The following is a 23,439-nucleotide window of genomic DNA, read 5'->3' on the forward strand; positions in this document are numbered from 1 at the left end:
TGTAGGAAGGCTGACGGGGCAGTATTTCGAACATAGCAGTCTTGAGAAGCTTTCTGAATTGGAGATATTCAGAGCATTGTCTCAGATGGATGGGGAGCTAGTTCCAATAAAGGGGAGTGAGGTAGGAAAAAGCTTTACCACCCAACCTTGATTTCCTGACCCGGGGGACCAAGAGAAGGGATTTGGCTCCTGAGCGAAGAGTCATGGAGGGAACATAGTGATTAAGTTTCTCAGCGAGATAGGAGGGCCATTGTTATACAAGGCCTTGTGAATGGTGCAGCAGGTTTTAAACTTAATCCACTTATGCACCAGGAGCCAATGAGCGGAGGAGAGGAACGGAGGCAGTTTTGGGGGGCTTTCAAGACAAGGCGTGCTGTGGTGTTCTGAACCACCTGCAATCTGCATAATGAGGACTCATTTGCTGAGACCAGGGGAGCGTTGCAGTAGTATAGTCGGCTTAATACCATTGTTTGAAAAAGGATTTTTAGTGTGGAATCTGGGAGAAAAGGAAAGACTTGCCACAACAAACCCAGCACGTGGAAGCAGGAGCCAGCAGTATAAGCTGCATGCTCCTACAAGGTCAGCGCCTGATCTAGGCGGATGCCCAAGTTCTTAACAAGGGTCTTGTGGGCAGGAGGAGCCCCAAGGTCTGCCAGCCACCACTTTGGTGTCCACAGCAAAGGTGCCTCTCCGAAAAGCTTAAACTCTGTCTTCCCTATGTTGAATTGGAGAAAATTGTTTCTCATCCAATTAGAGATATCTATCATTCCAGAGGAGAAAGTAAACTGAACAGAGCGGGTGGATTTATTGAACGAGAAGAGGAACTGTATGTCGTCAGCGTATGAAATGGGAGTAAAGCTACAGGTGCTAAGGAGGTTAGCCAGGGGAGCAACATAAATGTTGAACAAGGTCAGGCTCAAACATGAGCCTTGAAGTACTCCCTTGGTCAGTTCCATCGTCTTTGACCAAAAAGGATGTAAGTTAATGGTCTGCGAGCGAGAGGAAAGGAAGCTCATCATCCACTGAAGGGCTGGTCCTCTGAGTCCAATCTTCTCCAATCTCCTGAGCAGGATCTGGTGAGAGTCCCTGTCAAACATGGCAGGAGGTCCAGCAGCAAAAGAATCGTAGACTGGCCACTATCTAAGGTCATCCTGATATAATCCGTGACAGCCACCAGGGCAGAATCTGTGCTATAGTTGGACCTGAACCCAGATTGAGAGGAATCCAAACTACTGTTAGATTCGACATGATTAGACAGATGTTATTGATGTACTTTTCCAGTAACTTGCTCAGGGGAGGTAGTAAAGAATTGGGACAGAGATTGGAAAGGTCTTCCATAGGGACTTTGGTGTTCTTACGAATAGAGATGACCTGTGCCGCCTTCCATTCCAAAGGAAGATAATCATCTCTCATAGAGAGATTGAGAAGTGTGCCTATGGACGAGGACAATTGATTAGATAGAGAAGCCAAGGTTGGGGCGGGATAATGTCAAGGGGGGGGAGACAGATTTTACTGTTCGTAGTAATGCTTCCACATCCTCAGAGGTCAGAGGGGGGGGAAGCTCTCCAGTAGCTGAGTTTTTACGGATGCAGGCGGATCATAAGATGTAGCATCCAGTTGCTGGGTCCCTGCAGAATTGATCTTGTTGTAAATGAGCTCAATTTTCTGTGTGAAGTACTAAGCAATGTCATCGCAGAGGGCTTGGGAGGGGGCCTCTATATTGTCACAGGCCTTGGTATTGGTAAAGGACTTAAGAATCTGGAATAGGGTTTTTGGAGCATTCCCTGCCTGGGCTAACTATGATGCGATAAAGGCTTTCTGTGCAGCCTTCATATTTTTAAGGTAGTGGGAAAGAGCTGTCTTAAATCTATCTCTGTCCCTCTCTTCAGGGGTTCGGCGCCAATGTCTCTCCAGATTTTTACATTGCTGTTTTTCGGCACGAAGCTCAAGAGAAAACCAGGCTGACTGAGGGAGTTTAGTCGAACTGGGAAGTGATTTCAGAGGCGCAAGCTGATCGATACCACATTTAACAGCAGAGTTGTACCGAGCTAAACCATCCTCTATGTTGTTAGGTTCTACATTCCAAGGTGCCGAAAAAGCAGCCTGGAAGAGATCCAGGGAGATTTTATGCTATTGTCTATGGACACAGTGAGAGTGTTAGGATTTGGGGAATATATTTAGGCTTTCCTACCTTTTTCCTTCTGCATACATGATCAGGTAGATCTTGCATGAGTATTTTGGCATGTAGACATATGTATTTAAACTGCCGCCTGCAGGACTTCAATTCTTGGTTTTGCTTCTGGTTCTGTTAACCAGAAGGACTTCGCCAATGATCTCCAACCCTGTGAAGCCGTCTTGTTCTTGCTCCTCCTCGTGGGATTCCTTCTTCATGAGTACGGATAGTGCTGTTTTGGGACTTAGTTTAGATTCATTCTTCCTTTCTCTCCTACTGGATTTCAGCACCTCCGTGATATTTTAGTGGCCTTTGTTCGGAAATATGGGAGTAATTACGCAGCTGCATACCCGTTTTCCCTTTACCACTTCATAGATTATTGCAACCTATCCAGCTCATTATAGAACACCTTTTGGGTGTTTTTACAGTGAGTTCTCATTATACGAATTGGAACTCTCCGTTTTTATCTGTATCTTGTTTGTGTAGTGTGTTTTTTTTATGTCTGTGCCAGGCTGTATTTTTTCCCCTTGGGTTCACATTCCCTTTTTTGAAGGTGTAGTTCACGGGGAACAAGATCAATAGAAGAAACATACCAGAGATAGGATTGCAGGAACTCACTAACTCCCTTCAACTAGCATCTTCGTGGACATCAAGATCATTGCTGAAAATGTCACTTGCTCTCTATAGGGGTAAGAGCCAGTTTATAACTGTAATGGGTGGTGCCTGATCATGTATGTAAAAGAGTAATTAGCGTCTAATGCTAATCTATACTTCTGCCTTTTTGTTTCTCTCAGTTTAGATGGTCCCTTCTCCCTTCTCCTGCCATTATCAGCCAGAGAGGAGAGCTTTGCTAGAGTGACATCCCCTTGTGTTTTTCTTGGTTTCTCCCACCTTCTCCGGGTGTCTGTGGCAACCATCTCTTTGTCTATAAACTGGTGGTGGCTGCCAGGGCAGGGGTAGCGGTTTGGGATTATCTTCGCTCCTGCGGTGTTGGGCAGTATCAGACTGGTATCAGAACAGAGAGGCAGGACAGGGTGCAACGTCCACCCTGGGACTCTGAATATGGAATTCAATTGCTGCATGATCAGACCTAGTCAGCAGCCGGGGGGGTTCATAAGAAATACTGGATGAGTTGGTAAAAATAATATCTAGAGTATGACCAGCTGCGTGTGTTGGGCGGTCATTAAGCTTAGCTAAGCCTAAGAGAGCAAGGTCTGCTAGAAGTTAGCAATGCATTCACTGTCTACACTATAATCTCACAACAATAAAAAGTTTTTGGTAGAGATTATATGGGGAGCTATCATCTCTGTGAGCTGGAGTGAGAAGACTGCCAAGAGACCTGGGGGCCGATAAACTAAGGCACCCTACCAGCTGAGTTGTGAAAGAAAGTCTATACGAAAGACTAGAATTTCAATATTACTGTTACACTGTTGCTCAAGTGTGGTGACTTTAGTACTGCCTTTATGGATTATAGCTATCCCCCCACCCACCTTAGGCTGTCTATCCATTCTTACGATCATGTAGCCTTCTGGCAGGGCTATTGTAATGGCGGGAGTGGAGTTAGGCTTGAGCCACGTTTCGGTCAAGAAACCTAAATATGGATTCTCGGAAGTGAGGAGATCCCATACCTCAAGTGCATGTTTTGATAGGGATCTGACATTACTTAAAACACCTTTCCAACCTTGGTTGGAGTGCTTTAGCGGTTCTCTAATTCTAAAATAGTAGAGGTACTGGGGGTATAGGGGAGTTTATTTTGATAAAAGCGCCAAGGGTCACCATGTGTTTGACCTTTCTCTATTATATTACTTTGGTACCGGCACGCTATAAAAGAGAATGGGCTCTCCAGTGCTGGCAAGGTCCCAGCTGCGTCCCATCCGTGGTGCACGAAGGGGACGGTGAACCTTGCCTCAAGTCAAGTAAATCCCTGCCTCAGCTCCAATTACTGGACTACGTCCTCTCATGATACTTCCTGTTCCTGTAACCGCCCACCCAAGCATATGCGTGGTTAAGGCAAACATGGGTGTGCTTGCGGGTAAATGGCACGAGTGACTCAGCCCACGTTATAAAGGCTATTTCCCTCTCCAACCTGTGAGTGAGGATAAAGATTCTACAAAACATATTCTGTGGAATAGCTTTCCTGGAAAGCCTGTCAGGATTTTATCACAAATACTACTTTTAATGGATTTTTATCTCTAATTTTACTTGAGAAAAAAATCATAGTTTATTACATGGAATCCCGAAGTTAAGTCTGTAGAAGACAAATGATATGACTGGTTATTGTGTTTTTCTACTCAATGCTGTAGAGCACTGTCTAGCATTAATAATTTTTTTACGTTAATGGTGAGAACAGGGTCCCTGCTTTAATTACAATAAATGAGCAAGATATAGTGTAATTTCACTACTTGTAGAACCAGGGCTAGCCTGAAATATTCATCTAGGAATAAAAAAAAATATTGTCCAGGTAATTATTTAGGCTATGGACATCGCTTATCACTTCACACTACACCATACCACATCACATATATCATATCATATCACGCCACACCACATCACACCCTTGACAAGAGAACACAAAATGTGTCATAAGTTCTCAAGGTCAGACTGCCCCTCAAAGCCCACCTTAAATGCAGCTGAAGGCAACTATACCAATGTCTGATACAACTACATGTCATTGAGGCTATTTTTTCCCTGCTGAACATTTGCCTGAAACACACAGTGGGATGTGTTAGAAACAGGTAGGAAAAAACAAGTAGCGATACAGAGGCACAGGGGTTCCCTTTTTAAAAAAGAAAATTCAAAGCAGAGGTGTTGGGGCACACCCGTAAATTAACTAAAAAGGAAGCAAATGTAAAAGAGCCAGCTGGCAAATCATGGCAGAGGGGAAATCATGGAAGTGGTCATCTCAATGCAGAGACATTTTAAGGCATGGGCAAAGTGGGCTCTGGAGGAGGGCCCCTAATAGAGCCTGCTCTGTTCTGCAGAGTCTTGTCCAGGTGACCTTATATAATCCTTAAATAGATTGTTATAAATACCATTTCCATGCAACATCCATACAAATTAGGACCTCACATATGAGACATGGGAGGGTGTCACAGAGATTATCTGCAGTAATATTAGTGAGCTGCTGCTGTATTTTAATACTGAAAATACAGGTCACTTTCCCAGGATATTAGTTGTAAATACATTTTGAATTTGGTCGAGTGTGCGTGTGCACTGTCATTGACCTGAGCAAAGAGGGAATGAAAGAGCTGAAATTGGATAATAAATCCAAAGTTGTTCCAAACAGGGTCCCCCAAAATACATTTGGCCAAGGGCCCCGAAAATCCTTAAAATGTCCCTGTCTGAATGCGTACACTTCTACATCTTGCTCCCCAGATCACTGCAGCCATCTGATGAAGACACCCTTCTCTGTGCAAAACAAGACAATACCTTAGGTGGAGAGAGTCCATGAAAAACATATGTATGGTGGGTCGGAAGATCAAGCAATTAAATCCTTCAAAACTCTGCTGTAGAACAGAAGGCCACCTTAATAGGATACGGATGTGAATGATATCAGGAGGTGGATGAATTTCACAGACTGCATGTTCTGATTTTGCATCATCACCTCCGGATTCTTTAGACTACATCCGCATTTGCACTTACATTTAGGCAGTCAGTCCGTCGAATTTGCACTTGCCAGTGTAAATTATTTTTTGCACTTGCCAGGAATTGTAAATAATGGTACAAAATTGCGCCTAATTCAACGTTACCTATTTAACTTGGAAATGCATATGCAAAAATTGCACTGAAATGGCCAAAATCTATATAATCTGGACCACAGGGATGTAGTAGGATGACAGATCGCTCAAGTTTACCAACAGTGCACTCTTTCCTTCTCAGTCAGAATGGCCCTGCCATGACACTTCTTTCAGCCCCTACTTTGGTAGCAGAACAATGAAGCGGCAACTCTCCTTAAATCTGTTTCCCAGTCTCCATTACAGCCCTAGATGAGCTGACATCCTTTGCCAGCGCACCCATTTGTCATTTTAGATTTGTTCCCTTTCTGATATTACATCTCGTGCTCTGATATTGTTCAGCTCAGAAAGTCTCCTAAAGCCATTTGGCAGCATGAGCGCTTCTATTGAACCTTTTCGCTTTCAGCCTGCCACGCTGATGAGCTGCACTCTGCAGGATGACACACTGCTCCGGTGCTTGAAAGGATGTATTCATAATCGCGCGGACAGTGGCGACGAGTGTTTTACAGCAGAGCTATCGTGGCCGCCTTCCCGCCGCAAGGGAACGAGACTAAACGAAAGCTTTAACTATTTGCTTGCAAAAATGTTTGCCTGAAGAAAACACAAATGCCATAATAATAATAATGCCTATTTTCTGTTTTGGAATTGCTATTTCTTTTAAAGCAATTTCACGCAACAGTCCATTCCTTGGAATTGTAAAATATTGTTTTACGGTTTCTTGCATTTTGTCTGTTTTGTTTGCCTTACTTTGGGTTGGGTACCAACCATGATTTCCCCCCACAAAAGTGTATGGGTCTCACGTGTCCGTTTGTGAATGTATGGAGGGAGAGGTGTGGCGCCGCGGCCAGGGCGACTGACGCTGGAACCTGGGGATCAGGGTTTGATCCCCGGCTCCGGCGGCAGGTTAGCCCAGCACCATGTGACTCTGGGCAATAGCTCGCTTAATCTTGACCTGGCGGTGATATTGCGCTATATAAAAACCCATCCATCCAGCTCCTAGATACCCTTACGGGTGATTGTGCGCTTTACAAATGTGGATTATTATTATTATTATTATGCGGTAAATTCCCTGCACGCGTTTGACTGCCGTATTTTTGTTATTCTCAAAATCAAAAGATCGACCGGATTTAGAAATTGCATCGGTTCGTATGGATTCATGGCCATCATGGATGACGTCTCCATTAGCACTATAGTTGTGATAGTGATTTACAAAGTAGCTGCATATATGGCCTGAGCGGTAAAGAGTTTATTGAAGAGCAAAAGCAGTATTATTAAAAAAGCAACAAAAAAAACGTTGCCTGCTTATATACAAGTACAATGGCTGGATTGCCCTGCCAAGATGCTAAAATGGTGGAACTGCACAATTGGGAAAGGAGGTCAGGAGATCCGCATCTTTGTAGACATTGTCATAAGCCTCACACTGTGGTAAGTAGCTATTTGGATATTTAGCCACATAAAAACCATGGCTCTCTGGTATGTTGCAATAGCTGCGCAGAGAAGCAGGGGAATTGCGGAATGATCGGGGTGGTGTGGGATGAGTGGATCGCATCATATACATAGACATCTCCCGCGTACTTCCTAGCAGGGTCGGATTGGTAAGGCGGGCACTTGTGCAATGGGCGATGGGTCGGTATCCGAGATCCAGCTGTGGGCTGCTTTTTTGGCCAGCGTGGTGTCGGATATGGGCTGTTTGTGTGTAGTTCAGATGCCCAGTGGGGGCCTGGGCGCCCTTTCCAGGGTCAAATGGCCCTCTATTACATCCCTTTTAACAACGGGGTTGGAGGTATCATTCCTAGTCTCTCGCTGGGCTGGCCCATTAATGTACACAGATTGAGCTGGGGGCCTGAGCAGAAGAGGCCTCATTAATATTCGGATGTGGTTCAACATTGTGAACTAATCCGTAAAGAAAGGAACATGGCTACATTCAACTTTTTTTATATTAGTGAAGTTAAGAAAATATGCCTCTTTTATAACACTGAAAAAGTGTTTTGAAAAAAGAAGCAATCTGAAAAATGTGGGCAACTTTTTTTTAGGGTGCCCAGGCCAATTTTTGATCCCAATCCAACCCTGCTTCTTAGAGCTCTATGGAGGAGAAATTTGTTTAAATATAAGTATGCTCTGTGTGGCTGATGATGCGATGAGTTGGAATGGGTTTTCCTCCCTGCACTGTTATCATCATGGTGACTTGTCAGCACCAGAGAGTCCAGTGCACAGTCTGTGTTACTCAGATGTCCTCTGGCAACACAAATAACAGATTAGCACAAAGAGGAGAGTGTTTGACAGCTGCCTCTCCTCATCTAAGATGTTTGACCAGGGGGTGCCTTCGTACACTGATGTCACTTAAATTGCTGTGGCTACTGCCAGCTACAGCCAGTTAATGCAAGAACAGTATATCAGAATAACAAGATTACTATATAAGCTCATTGTTACTGCTCACATCTGTTGTGATATGCAGGTCATTAGTTTGGATCCCAAAAAAGCTAATCCAGCTAATCCATATCTGTTAGAAACTGTATCACTGACTTGCGTCTTTCATCTCACTTGAAATTAATTTCACCCCATTATCAGACAATAGTTCAGAGGGGGACCCTTGTGTAGAAAAGATATCTGTAAGAAACTGTATCACTGACTTGTGTTTAGGTTCTCTCAAGTCAGTTAATTGAATGCCATTACGTTGGATAGTAGTATCACACATTATTAAAGTGCTTGGCAATGACATCATAATATTACGAACTACTAGATAAAACACATTGCTGCTTGGAGGAACTAGAGTATTATCTAGATAGAGAGAAATCAATAAATTCCCAAACAGTTAATTAACTCAGCACCAAAAAAAAATAAAAGCCAGCTTCAATTAATACAGTATCACTTGCCCCCAGCAAATACCATGTGAGTGTTAAGTGTTTTAAAAGAAGCCAAAACCATTAAAGAAATAACATTTTCCCCTAAGCAATGTAGTAAAAGAAAGTCAGGTGTAATAATTAAAATGGTACCAACCAGAACACAATTGGAAAATGAGGTCAGGAGTTTTGCATCTTTGAAGAAATTGTCATAAATGACCCATGGAAAGCCCCTTTAGGCTAACATTTGATTTGCTAATACAAATGCAGTATCAAAAGAGTTACTTGGAAGCTTTTTTTATACCAAAAACGAAAAACATCTACTGATAAACTAGCCAGCCTTACAAGAGATAGAACTTTAAGTGCAGAGGCGGGTGCCTTTCAAACTGGGGCACTAGGGGGCATATTATCAAGGATCGGTGTTAAAATTATCGTTGTTTTGTCGGCAGGAAACTGCCAATAAAACGGCGATAATGGGCTTGATAATACGCCCTTGTTAATTCCACTAGAAGCCCATGTTCTGATGTTAACATGGGCTTCTACGGGAATTAACAAGGGCGTATTATAAAGCCCATTATCGCCGTTTTATCGTCAGTTTTTTGCCGATAAAACGGCGATAATTTTAACACTGGTCCTTGCTAATATGCCCCTAAATGCTCCTAATCTTTCAGAAGTTCTACTTGGGGTCTTAAGCAAATGTTTCAAAGATAGTCGGACTTCTCTTGCCTCCGTTTTAAGACCACAGCCGAACACCCGCTCCACACTTATAGTATGCTGGATATTTTGTTCATGATCCTTTCTAAAGCTACTGAAATGGTAGGGAGAGATTGATGGATACCACGGTACAGAAAACATTGTGAAACAGGATCAAGCACACTCCACAGAAAGGATTCCAACACATGTCACGGTTCTCATTGGTCTGCTGTTTCTGTTCCAAATTCGTTCTTCTTGTCTTGGCTTCTCTGTAAACGGATGTATGATGTGACAACGCAATGATTTACATCGCAGTACATTACATTGCTGTTTTTACAACGCAAGTCGTTACAACGACTTGCGCTGTAGGGCACTGGACTTCGGAATAGTATGGTTTGCTATTCCAACTTCAGCCTACGTACAGTAGGGAAGGTGTTGGAATAGTAAATCACATTATTCCTTAGTCTAGAGCGCCCACCAGTGCAGTCGTGGTAACGACTTGCGTTGTAAAAGCAGCGATGTTAATGTATTGCGGTGTTTTGACCGCGTTGTTAAGGTCGTTTCCCCTGTGAATTGCAGGAGGCGGCTACCCTGACCCTTTGAGAATCACTTTCAAAATTCAGATACACAAGATAGCATTAAACAATGCACCAGTCCTATTTCAAGAACACAGCAGATTCCAAGTAATCTTCATATCCTTCTTACTTATGTCTTCTAAAAGTCAAGTAGTATTCTGATTTACAGCTGGTGAGAGTCCCAATATAAATAAGTAAGTAAAACAATCCCATAACTGTGATATATATCAGGAACTAAAACAATCACCACAACATGGTGGAAAGTTGTTTCAGCTGCTGGAACTCTTTTAACCTATCTCTACTGCAAACCGTTCTCACCTGTGGGAAACCGATTCCAACAGCAGCAGGGATGTTAACTTCCACTGTCACCAACCTAGTAACACCACTTGTCCATCTGCAGGATTGTGCATGATCTGGTGTCTTTGTGCTCATTATAATATTTACCCAAGCTCCCTGCAGGAGCCTACCCCATGGTGACCATGCTGCCTTCCCTTTGGCCTATCTCCCCGGCCCTCTCAATTCACTGCTTCATCTGACTCCCCTCCTTCCTTACTAAAGGAATCATGACCAACTCGATGCTTGCCTCTCATGAAATATAGCCTCTCCCCACACTCAACAATGGTAAGGTAATAAATAGTGCATAGCTCTCACTGACAAGTTGATACAAATGTAGACCAATCTTTACACCACAACTTTCACCAGGGAATTCAACAGACTCAAAGCACATCATTTGCCAGAGACCTGGAAAAGGTATATGACAGATATTCTAAGTAGAAGAACTTCTCACATCAAATACTGATATCAAGAAAATCATGACAATATGAGAACTAAAGAAGCACCTGGAAATCATCATTAAAAAAAAGCCACAAGGGAGGGAAACTTAGTCATTCTCTGAGTAGATGACTATAGTTTAGAATGCAGGGGTTAGCTTTTAGACACCAAATGATATGAGAGACTACATGGAAATACAACAAATGAAATGCACAATGAATTACTGACTCATGAGTCATTTCAATGAATATTATCAGAAAGGTATCCTTAGACGAAAAACCGTATCTCTTCATACAACATGGCAACTCTATGGTTATTTCTCAAATTACATAAACCTAGATTTTTACCGAATTTTTACCTAATTACTGACTCATTTCAATGAATATTATCAGAAAGGTGTACTATCCGTAGACGAAAAACCGTATCTCTTTATACAACATGGCAACTCTATAGTTATTTCTCAAATTACATAAACCTAGATTTTTACCGAACGGCAGACTTGTCATTCCAGGTGTACACTCTCTCTTTTGTTGCTTGGGGGAAAATATAGGGTACTGACTCCATTCTTTTATGAAAAGTTTACTGTCCTACAAAAAAGGATACCTAGGATGTTCTCTAAAATTTCAACAACCTAGATTGGCAATATTGGTGGGAGAACTATGGGGCATATTATCAAGGGATTAAAAAAAAAGAGATACAATTATTTTCCTATCAGCAACACGGTGCTAACACGCAAATTTGCATGCTAGTACGCTTTTTCTCTACGCTTCCCCTTGCATCTCTAATGAGATGCAAAGGGGGCGTTCCAGAGAAAAATAATAGGAGAAATGTTGTTAAGCGACATTTCTCCTATTATCAAGGATTTCGCTAACCCTGTTAGTGATAAAAAATCAGTGCTAACCGCGGTTAGCACTGCTTTTTTTACCACCTGGTATTTTCCTGACTTAGCCATGATATCCTATGGAAGGTGGATATCATGGCTAAGTTTGTGAGCCCCTATCATCAAGCTAACGCCAAACTTCGAGAGATTATTGTTGGTTTTCCAGCGATAATCTCTCATTTGGCAGTTAGCACGAGGATTTTTATCACTTCTGAGATAAACCTTGCTAACAGCAAGTTATCTCTGCGATAATTTCCGGCGATGCTTAGCGTTAAAAAATTCATTGCTAAGCATCGTTAGCGATAAATATCGCTAATCGTTGGTAATATGCCCCTATATTCTCACAACTATTTAAATTATGAGCCTATACACCTTCGTCAAATGGTATTGGAGCAGATAGAAAAGCATTATCATCTAGGTTAGCCCACTATTGCAAAACCAATGAAATTAACATCAACATTTTTAATGTTGTCTCATGCACAATGTCTTTGTGGCATCGAAGGAAAATACACATCCAGGACATTTTGCTCTTGAAGAAGGTTATCTTTAATCCAGGTAATGAAGAAAAATTAGAGCAATAGCATACAGAGCTGACTCATTTTACAACTTCTCCCTCCAACCGATCTCAGCTCCCCCATCCAGAACTCCCGATGTCACACACAATGATCACATGATCAGCAGCCACAAGACATAACAGGCATCAATTTTTCGATGACAACAAAAATTTAATTGAAATAAAGTCATTCAAACAGTGTAAATCCTATGAAAAATACAACTTGAAGAAAGACTCTTCCAAAATGACTTATAAGGTATATAAAACATATAAGTACTATAACATATAATAGTGTAAGGTTGCAATGTAACTAAGAGATAACAAAATCTGAGAATGATGTCAAAATATAAAGATCCATTAATTATGTAATATAACTTAAAGACTAAACAGAACACATCAGTTTAGACAAATTTGCCAAAACAGGCTCATTTCCTAGGCATAACATAATCTTTGAATCTAATAGGTATTCATGTTTCAGGCCAATATAGTCACTTCTCTCACACTCTGAAACCCAAAGATGAGGAAATGTTTGCATCACACTTCTTTTAAATGCCACCTTTCACACTTTCTTCAACACTTTATATTATTTGACCTATGCCCTCCTTCACAACGTGTTCACCATTGACAGTTAGTTAACTTGACAGCATATCTGTCTACAATTATTTCAGCAATTACTTGCACCGGTTCATTCTTAAAATTCCCTTTCTTCCCCATATTACTAGGTAACTTAATATGCATCAAATCACCAACTGAACAAGTTCTGCTCTTTGACCCAAGATTCATGTCATCCCATTGCTTATTCTTCATTTGACTGTTTAAAATGTTATTTCCAGCACCTGCAAACATTCCGTCCTATTCACATTCCGACACCAGACTCAACGTCCCTTTAATGGTACTTAATCATCTGTGAACAACTTGCCCCTGGATGCTCGACCTTGCAAAGCACAAATATGTGGCCTCAGTAACACTATGGGGAGGGTTGCAATATATCCACATCATTGCCCTTAATGAGTCCTCCACACAATGGCCAGAAGCAAACGTGTCTCTGATGGATTCTGTCACTAAGCTGTTTATCCTCACAGCATGTCAATTACTCCAAGAATGATACAAAGTACATCTCTTATGTTTAATTTCAGCATCTTCAAGGAACTGTTTCATCTCACTTAAAATTAATTTCACCCCATTATCAGACAAAAGTTCAGAGGGGGACCCTTCTGTAGAAAAGACATCTGTAAGAAACTATATCACTGACTTACGTTTAGGTTCCCTCATAAACCTCTCCTCAAGCGATTTATAAACATCATCTTCCAATATAATTATGTATCTTTGTTGAATCAGTAAAATATAAAAAGGACCAAGCAAATCTACACTAGACCGATTCCAAACTCCCTCATGGCCCCCAATTTGTACCATATAAGGTTTCCTGCACTGCAAACCCTTTTCATTGGCGAATAAACAACACATTTGTCAACCCATTGCTCCACATCTCTGTCCATGGCCATCTACCCATATCTCTCTCTCAATCTGTTTTTACTGAATGTCATACCTAGATGACCTTCCTGATTAATTTAAGTCAAACTCCTTTTTATACTGCATGGAGGAACCATCTTGTCATTTCTCACATGGATTCAATCCTCTATGGAAAGTGAATTTTGAATCTTGCTGAAAGATTGCATATTAGTCAACAAAGATTTTTCACAATGCCACCCTTTAACGAGAAATTCTATAACTTTTGTCAGTTCAGTATCTCTGGTAAGCTCATCTCTCCACTCTGTCTCGCTAACATGATTGCTCCTGGACAAACACACACAAGATATGCAATACGCCTTCTTATTTCTACTCCATGATATATATTCAATTTCGAAAAAATGCTGCAAAAGTTTGGAGCTAAAACTTACTAGTCTGGGAGTTGCCTTTGAAAAATTAACATTACTGCCTTTCAGAACTGATAATAAAGGTTTGTGATCAGTGTGTAACATAAACCTTGGAGCCCAAATGTAAGGCTTGAACTTTTCAACAAGCTCATATACAAGCTGGCATCTCCTTCTCAATGGCCGAATATTGGCGTTCATGAACTTTCAAGGTTTGGGAAGCAATTGCAATAGTTTGATCATTGCCGGCTCTTCCTTCAGACAGTGTAACACCCAAACCAACACTGCTAGCATCAACAGCGATGAACAATTTCTTCCCAGGAATATATGGACTTAATGATGAAGCTTGCATGAGCTTACACTTGATAGATGAGAAAGCATGTTCTTGCTCCTGCCCTTATACAAACCCGGTGTTCTTATTCAACAAACTGTACAGTGGCTTGGCAACAGTTGAAAAAATTTCAATGAACTTCATGTAGAACGCACATATCACCATGAACACCAACAGCAGGACATTACACACTGGTGCCAATGCCTTTTCTATTGCTTCTAAAAACTCAGAGTTGGGCTTAATACAATAACCAGTAATCACATGCCCTAAGTATCAAACATTACTAACTCCAAACACACATTTTTCTTTTCTGAGTTTTACTCCTTTCATTTTAAAATTCTCTAGTGCTTTCTACAACCTTTCAAAATGTTTTTCCTCAACCCTCCCATAGACTAACCATCGTCCTAAAACGTCAACACACCACTCAAACTACACAACACTTGACTCCTAAATCATTGTAAGACTGCTGCTGAAGATGTCAGCACAAACAGCATCCTTCTAAATTTAAAGACTCCTTCTGTTGTAACAAAAGCTGTCAAATGCTGTGACTCCTTGGCCAGTATGACTCAGTGATATGCTGATCTAATATCCAACATCGAAAAGATCTTCACTGCACTTAAAATAGACACAATGCTATCTGTTCTGGGTAAAGGCTATCCATCTACCCAGATGGCCTTGTGAAGAGATGGTATCTCTCTGCACATTCCCAATTTCTTATTCATCTTATATGTAACAACAATTGGTGATACCCACAATGAAGACTCAATTGGCTCCATTACACCATCCTTGCACATCTTACTAGGCACCTTATATCACTCCTCCTGTACACTCAGAGGTACACATCTAATGTTATGTTTAACAGATTCAGCACCATCTCTAACTTTAATAACATGCTCAAAATCTTGAGTAATGCTTGCAATTTGTCAAACCACTAGCAATCGTTCAGAGTAGCATTCCAACCCATCGATCTTTTGAACACCATGCCACTTCACTTTTTGTCCCAGTCATGTGTAAATACGTCTTACCCATGGTCCAATAGGATCAGCCTAGCCCGAACTGCCATGCCAGATCCTCCCTGAATACAAGCAGCCCAAAATTGGTTTTACCTCACTTGGAACTTGTTAGTAGGGTGTGGCATGGTTCCACTGCACAGTGAGCATGGAACCAATGGGCTGTAAAGATACCTGAGTGATTGTCAGTGGTTTTGCAAGCATTCTTCCTGTCACTTTTTGGGGTTTTATTATATCAAATACCTACACCCTCTTTAACCAACAAGTGGGCTACCTGGACCTAACTATCTGTATTGAGGATGGCACAATTCGCAGAAAGATTCACTGTAAATAGACCGACCATACTCAAAACTACTTGTCAATATCTGCCACCCTAAGACATTATATCAAATATCCCTAATGTCAAAATTTCTTCAAGCTAAAAAAAACTGTAACAAACAGAAGATACATCTTGAAAAAAACAAAACAAAATAAGTCAATGCCTCACCAACAGAGGAAATGAACAACGTGTACTGGAGCAGACAGCCGAAGAGATTTCCCAGATGAGCTGGTCTACACTAAATAAGTTTAAAAAAACAGAATACTTAACAAATTAAAGAACCACTATGGTTTATCACTGACTTTTACAATGGTCGCCGCTTCTGGAAAATATAAACAAAACATTGGCATCTAGCAAGTATTAAAACTAAGAGTGAATTTCAAACCTATCCAGAAATCGGTTTCAGGCGAGCATATGATCTCAATCTTTGAGCATTTCTTTTCATGGACCAATGAAAACATCAAACGTCACATACCACAATTGCTCTATTTGCAATCTGGGAGCTAATGAATTTATAGATATAACATTTCAAAATGGATACAGACACAGAATACTTTAATGGATCAAATACAACTGCACCAATGTTGAATTATATATCAATGCCCTTGCAAACGCACACATGTTGGAAGAACCCCCGGGTCAATAAAAACTTATATTTAGGAACATTACAGAAACATTGACAAATCTGGCACCAAAATGACACTGGTGGTACATTTTCTCCATCATTATGAGTGAACCAGATCATTAATTGGAACTGAGCAAATACCAAAAACATCAGCGGTTGTGACTGTTAACTCAAACTGAGGAGAAAGGAAAGCTAGCTGATTCTCCGATTGGACTCATAATGGACTAAAAAAGGAGGATGAGATGCATTCAAAGCTTTACTAATCAAATCCTAGGATGAAGCCCTCTTGAGAACCTGATTTAGTAGGTATGCACACCTCCCTACAATATACCCTATACAGTAGTAAAATTAATTTCTGAATACAACAAGGCTATAACTGGTTTAACTATTTTATTCTGAGAATGTCATGTTCTATTAACTGCTTATAATGGAATATAAAATATATATCGATCTCTCTCTCTATTTGTATAATTCTATGTTTAAAATCTTTCCTAGAAAAACAGACAATTGTGATGAGGTAGAGTGTCACTGGTGTTGTAGGGCGTATTTATATGTGTGAATTCACTGAAAAAACAAAGGTTACCGGGATGTTATAGTTAGGAAATTGAATTAAAAACTCAACTTAGATTTCACTCATACAAAACCAGTGAAAATCAGCAGTTATAGTTACCTGAGCTAACTATACCTTACGCTGCCACAATGAGCTGCTTATGTGTTAAAATATTACGTCACTCATGACACAGTTAGTGACATCACTGAAGACATCTCAAATTATATAATTTATGATATCATCCAGTGATTCTAAGTGTTTTCTAAAAGTTTATGAGTGTTAAACATATATATTAAGGCACCACAAAAGTTACATTAGTATAGTTTGTGTAATACTAATGAATGATTCCATTAGTAAACATAGATTTTGTGAGTGTCTGTGTGGGTGTGGTGTCAGTGCCTGCATTAGTAAGTGAGTCTCTCTGTGAGTGGCTGTGTGGGTGAGTGAGTGAGTATGTGTAAGTGGTGTATGGATGAGTGAGTGGTTATGTGAAAGACTGTGTGAATGAGTGAATGGGTATATGAGTGGCTGCATGAGTGGTATAAGGGTGAGTGAGTGGGAATGTGAGTGGCTGTGTGACTATGTGAGTGCGTGAGAGGCTATAGGGGTATATGCTTGTCTCAGTGACTGCTTAGGTAAGTGAGTACTTGTGTTAGTATCTGTATGGGTACATGAGTGGGTGTGTGAGTATCTGTACGGGTGAGTGTATGGCCGTATGGATGAGTGAGTGCATGTGTGTGAGTAGCTGTGTGGGTGAGTGACCCAGTATCTGAGTGGTTGTTTTGGATTATTTCAATAGTCGACTGTTGTTTAACTAAAGAGTCCTCGGCACCGTGAATGCGCTCCTCTGCCTCCACTGGGAGTTCGGATAAGGACCTCGGCATCTGCGCTGGTTGAGTCCAACTGGGTGAAGTTGATGATGGGGGTTCGTAGGCAATTGGATCAACGTGAATGCCTGCATCTTTCGCTAGTAGGGAGATGCAATGTGTTAAAGATGATGATCCTCCCCAAAATACTGTATTTTTTTAGATGTGTATCTTTGGAGGTACCACAAGTTAATCTCGTACAATTACAGTCCTTGTGTATGAGATTTATGTGGGCTCATTGGAAAGCACGTAGGGCAATGCGCTATATGGTTCTACCTAGAGCTGTTGGCGGGTGGGCTGTACCTGATTTCACTCTTTGTTTCTAAGCATGTATGTTACAGCATATGAATATATTGCTCACAGGGGTAGGTCCTATAGACATCGCGGAGTCTCCTTCTATATATCATATGTTGCTAGGCACTGAAGTAAAAAACTGCTTGTTTGTGAATCTAGATTGGAGCTACTATAAACGCACAAGATTTAAGATACTTATTGCTGCATATAAAGTTTGGAAAGTTATTAACAAGATCTACGTGCTAGAAAAAATATCTTGGTATACCCCAATGACAGCTACAGCCTTTTTCCCGAGTGTATTTTGAGATCGGACTGTACATAACTGGAGAATTAAAGGCATCACCATGGTTGGGGGCCTGTTTTCGGAAGGTGGTCTTAAATCATTTGAACAACTTAGGGAGCAACATCATCTGCCCCGGGCGGATTTCTTTAAATATTTACAAATCAGAGATTATCTTCTGAAGGCTCGATGGAATATTCAACCTAACCCCCTTATAGAAGCAAATAGAAAGGCAGCAAGACTTGGGACACTTTATACACTCATGCTTAGTACAAAGTCTAATGATTTGGAGGAGCATTGCCGTAAATGGGAGAATAGACTGGGATGTCATGATATACATCTGGAGACGTCCATCGAACTAGCCGGACGATTATTTCTGTCTGCCAAGCTATCCGCCCAGCATTATAAGAATGTCTTCTTTTTGTATCTTACACCTGATAAGATTGCTAAATGGGGCGGGGATCAAGAGGGAAAATGCTTTCGCTGTGGGAACCCAGCTGCTGATGTGGTACATATGTTTTATGCATGTTCACAATTAAGTAGATTATTGGAGCAGCTGGATAAGTTCCTTACTGAAATTCTGGGATCTCCAATACATTTGTCACCTATGCAGATTCTGTTGGGGGTAGAGATGGGTGCAGAGGCAGATATAGTACCTAGTAAGGATGTACATTTGATCTCTTTAGCCACAGCTATGTTAAGATTGTGTATAGCTTCTTGTTGGCTACAAAAGGATGCCCCATCATTTGAGGCTTGGAGGGCAAGGTTTTTGGCTGTTTAATATCGAGTATAGTCTATATGCTCTCAAAGGTCGGCGCAAACGAAAACTGGGTCAGCAAATCTGGGGTGCAGTTATGTCTTACCTGGATATGGACATATAAATCTGTTATGTATGTTTCTCTGTGGTATCAGTACGATGTCTCTAGCCTGTTTTTTTGTTTTTTTTAGCATGACTACTATAATCTGCTTTTTGTTTGGTTAAAGTGACTATTAATTTCATTTATCTATTTGTGATTTTGGCACATGTGCCCGGTTTCTTTCTGTTACTCATGTATTTCCTAATAAATAAGTAAAAAAAACAAATCTGAGTGGTTGTTTAGGTGTATGAGTGTATGTCTGTATGACTGGGTGTGTGAGTGACTGTTTTTGGTGAGTGAGTGAGTGGGTGTATGAGTGTATTCAGGGCGGCTCAAAGGCTCCCCAAAGCCCTGGGCGCCTCCAACCCCTGAGGCTTTATCATAATATAGGCGGGGGCTCATGGCCCCCAGCAGCCCCAGGGACCGCCACCCCTCGGGGCTTCTTTAAATTAGGTGGGGGGGCTCTCAGGCCCCCAGCCCCGGAGACTGCTACCCCGGGGCTTCTTTAAATTAGGTGTGGGGGCTCTCAGCCCCCCGCACCCCAGAGACCGCCGCCCCTAGGGCTTCTTTAAATTAGGTGGGGGAATCTCAGACCCCCTCAGCTCCAGGGACCGCCACCCCCAGGCTTCTTTAAATTAGTTGCGGGGGGCTCTAAGGCCCCCCCAGCCCCGGGGACCGCCACCCCTGGGGCTTTCAGAAATGAATGGTGGGGGGCTCATGGCCCCCCATGGCCCCGGGGACCACCACCCCAGGGCTTTATTTTAAAAAAAAACACCCTGTGTGGGGGGGCTCAAGCACCTCCACACGCCCCGGGGACGTCACCTCCCGGGGCTCTGTAGATTGTGGGAGGGGTCGCGCGGCCCCCTCCTGGAGCCTGTGATGCCCTGGGGACCGCCACCCCCAGGGCCGGCTCCTGCAGTGTCCCGAGGTGCCCACCCCTGGGACACTGTAGTTTGCTATGGCAGGGCGGAAGCCTCGCATCTTCTGCCCTGCCATAGCAAACTTGGTTTGTATTTTGAAAGAGAGAGCAGGGAAACCTGCTCTCTCTTTCAAAATTCAAACCAAATTGCTTTTCCACATGGGGAGCTGCACCTTAGCAGCTTCCCATGTGGAAAAGCAATGACAGCTTCTGAAGGACGGGGGAGCCGGCGGGACCGTGGGGGGATTGGGGACCCCCCACGGTCTCCAACAGAGAGGGCCAGCCCGGGGGATGGGGTCCCCAGGGCTACAAATGGCCCGGGAGGGGGCTACACGGCCCCCTCACCAACATTAAAAAAATATATATAAAAAAAAGAACAATGGTCGGCCCCGGGGAATGGGGTCCCCAGGTATCAAGAATGACCTAAGGAGGGGGGCAAGGCAGCCCCCTCCAAAAAAAATAAATAACAATATGGCGATGCCCCGGGGGATGGTGTCCCCGGGGCAGATTTTGGCCTCAGGAGGGGGGCCACGCAGCCCCTTCCCACATTGTTTTAAAAATAAATACATTTGGGGGCAGGCCCTGGGGGATGGGGTCACCAGGGCAAACAATATTAGGGGAAAAAAGGGGGGCCACACAGTCCCCCTTCTTTGAGCGCTCTGCAAATGCGCCCCCTGGTGCGTTTGCAGATGGGGAAGAATTCTGCTTGAATACCGGGGGTCACTGGGGGCCAACTAGCCCAGCAGGAACCTCGAGTATACACCAGGGGGCTGCGTTGCAGAGAGGTGTTCTGAGGCCACGCTCCTTTTTGCACCTCTCTGCACTGCAGCTTTGTAGTGCTTACTGGAGGTAGCTGGTGGGCTAGTTGCACCCCAGGGACCCTCAGTATTCAAGTGGAGTTAATTTCCCAACTTAAAAGGTGCCACGGGGCGCGTTTGCAAAGTGGTGAAGGGAGGGGCCTGAGTTGACATGTGTGCAAAAACACCCAGTGGCTCACTTTAAATTGGGGAATTAATTCCTCTTCAATCCTGAGGATCCCTGGGGGCCAACTAGCCCACCAGGTACCTCCAGTAAGCTCCACGGATCTGTGTTGCAGAGTGTTGTAAAAAGGGGCATGGCCTCTGAACACCTGTCTGCAATGCAGCTCTCTGGCGCATACTGGAGGTACCTGGTGGGCTAGTTGGCTTCCAGGGACCCTCAGGATTGAGGAGGAATTAATTCCCCAACTTAAACCATGCCACAGGGTGTGTTTGCACACATGTCACCTCAGGCCATGCTCCCTTCCTTCACCACTGTGCAAACACGCCCTGTGGCACGTCTTAAATTGGGGGATTAACTCTCTTGCAATACTGAGGGTCCCTGAGGGCCAACTAGCCCAACAGGTATCTCCAGTATGCGCCAAGGAGCTGCGTTGCAGACAGGTGTTCAGAGGCCATGCCCCTTTTTACACCTCTCTGGAACACAGCTCTGTGGCGCTAACTGGAGGTACCTAGTGGGCTAGTTTGACCCTAGGGGCCCTTAAGATTCAGGGGTACTTAATCTCTCAACTTAGAATGGCCAAAGGGCGCATTTACACAGTGGTGAAGGGAGGGGACGGGGCCTGAGCAGACGTGTGCAAAAATGCCCTGGGGCTCGTTTTAGGTTGGATAAATACATCCCCTTCAATCCTGAGGGACCCTGGGGGGCAACTAGCCCACCAGGTGCTTCCAGTAAGTGCCACTGTGCTGCGTTGAAGAGAGGTGGTGCAGGCTGTGCCACTTTTTACACCTCTCTGCAATGGTGCTTACTGGATGCACCTAGTAGGCTAATTTGGCCTGAGGGACCCTCAGGATTCAAGGGGAGTTAATCTCCCAACTTAAAACGACCACAGGGCATGTTTACATAGTGTGGAAGGGAGGGGACGGGGCCTAAGGTGACGTGTGCAAACACGCCCTATGGCGCGTTTTAAGTTGGGGAAATAATTTCCATTCAATACTGAGGACCCATGGGGGCCAACTAGTCCACCAGGTGCTTCCAGTAAGCGCTACTGCGCTGCTTTGCAGAGAGGTGGTCCAGGCCGTGCCCATTTTTCTGCTAACTAGAGATACCTGTTGGGCTAGTTGTACACAAGGGACACTTAGGATTCAAGGGGACTTCATCCCCCAAAATAAAACGGCCACAAGGCGTGGTTGCACATGTCAGCTCAGTCCCCTCCTTCACCAGTGTGCAAACGCGCCCTGTGGCGCATTTTAAGAGGTAGTTTTAATCCCTCTGCCCTATTATATAATAGGGGCTTACGTAGGAGTTCATGCTAATAACAGGGATACCATAATGCATAGTGTTCCCTAGTGTATGTAGGTGTCTTTTAGCTTAGCACTGGCTCTAAGACTGGTTAGTCAGAGTCAGTTACCACCAGTTCCCATCTGAAAAAGTTGAGGGTACAGGATGATTTTGCAACAAAGGCCTCTTTCTGCTCCTACGTTTGTTCTTTCTGCACATCTTCCTTCTTCCTGCACTTTTCTTCGTCTTTGAGGACTTCAGTTTCTTCTTTCTGCATTTCTTTTTCTTCTTTCTGTGTGTTTTTCTTCTTTCTTCACATGTCCTACATCTGTAGACATAGTTAGAAACTAGTATTTAAAAAAGCTTTGAAATTCACCTAAAAAACCATAGGTTTCAGTTGCGTTAAAGTTAGAAATTAGCATTGTAAAAACCTTTGAAATTCACTGAAAAAAGCATAGGGTTCAGGCACGTTATAGTTAGGAATTAGCATTTAAAAAAACATTAAAAATTCACTGAACAAAACATAGGTTTCATGGGCGTTATAATTAGCTGGACATTTCACTTGTACAAAACCATAGAAATTCCCACATTATAGTCAGTTCAGCTAATTATAACTCGCGCGCCCCCAATGCACTGTTGATGACAAACATATTCATTCACTCATGACATGGTCAGTGACATCACTCATGACATCACTGATGACACCTCAATTGACATCACTGATGACATCATCCTTCTGATAGAGTGGCAGACCTCCTCTCACCTTAATATAACCTTTGATACACACATTGAAAACTGGAAACAAACATTTTTTAAAAAATGGACATACCAATACCAGTTACAACAACCTGTTCAGTAATTCCAAGAACACAAGATGCACAAAACAAAACCTTGTGCAACATTTGCTGAGTATAAAATATCAGTAAGCACCCCCTGTGAATGCTTTTTCTTCTGGACTGAGGTCTTGTGGGGAGGAGAGCTGAGCAGTGATATATATATATATAAAAACATGTTTGTTTAGTAAGACCCCGGATTCTGT

The 23,439-nt window shown here is 42.8% G+C and overlaps 1 protein-coding gene across 1 annotated transcript in view; it reads left to right on the forward strand.

Annotated features, from left to right (window-relative positions):
- Positions 1-23,439, forward strand: part of LOC144753513 (VPS10 domain-containing receptor SorCS3-like) — a 2,605,581-nt gene that overhangs the window by 1,048,218 nt on the left and 1,533,924 nt on the right. The gene's annotated exons all lie outside the window — the stretch shown is intronic.

This window comes from Lissotriton helveticus, chromosome 5_1 (genome assembly GCF_964261635.1).
Source record: "Lissotriton helveticus chromosome 5_1, aLisHel1.1, whole genome shotgun sequence".
In the NCBI taxonomy this organism is placed as follows: domain Eukaryota; kingdom Metazoa; phylum Chordata; class Amphibia; order Caudata; family Salamandridae; genus Lissotriton; species Lissotriton helveticus.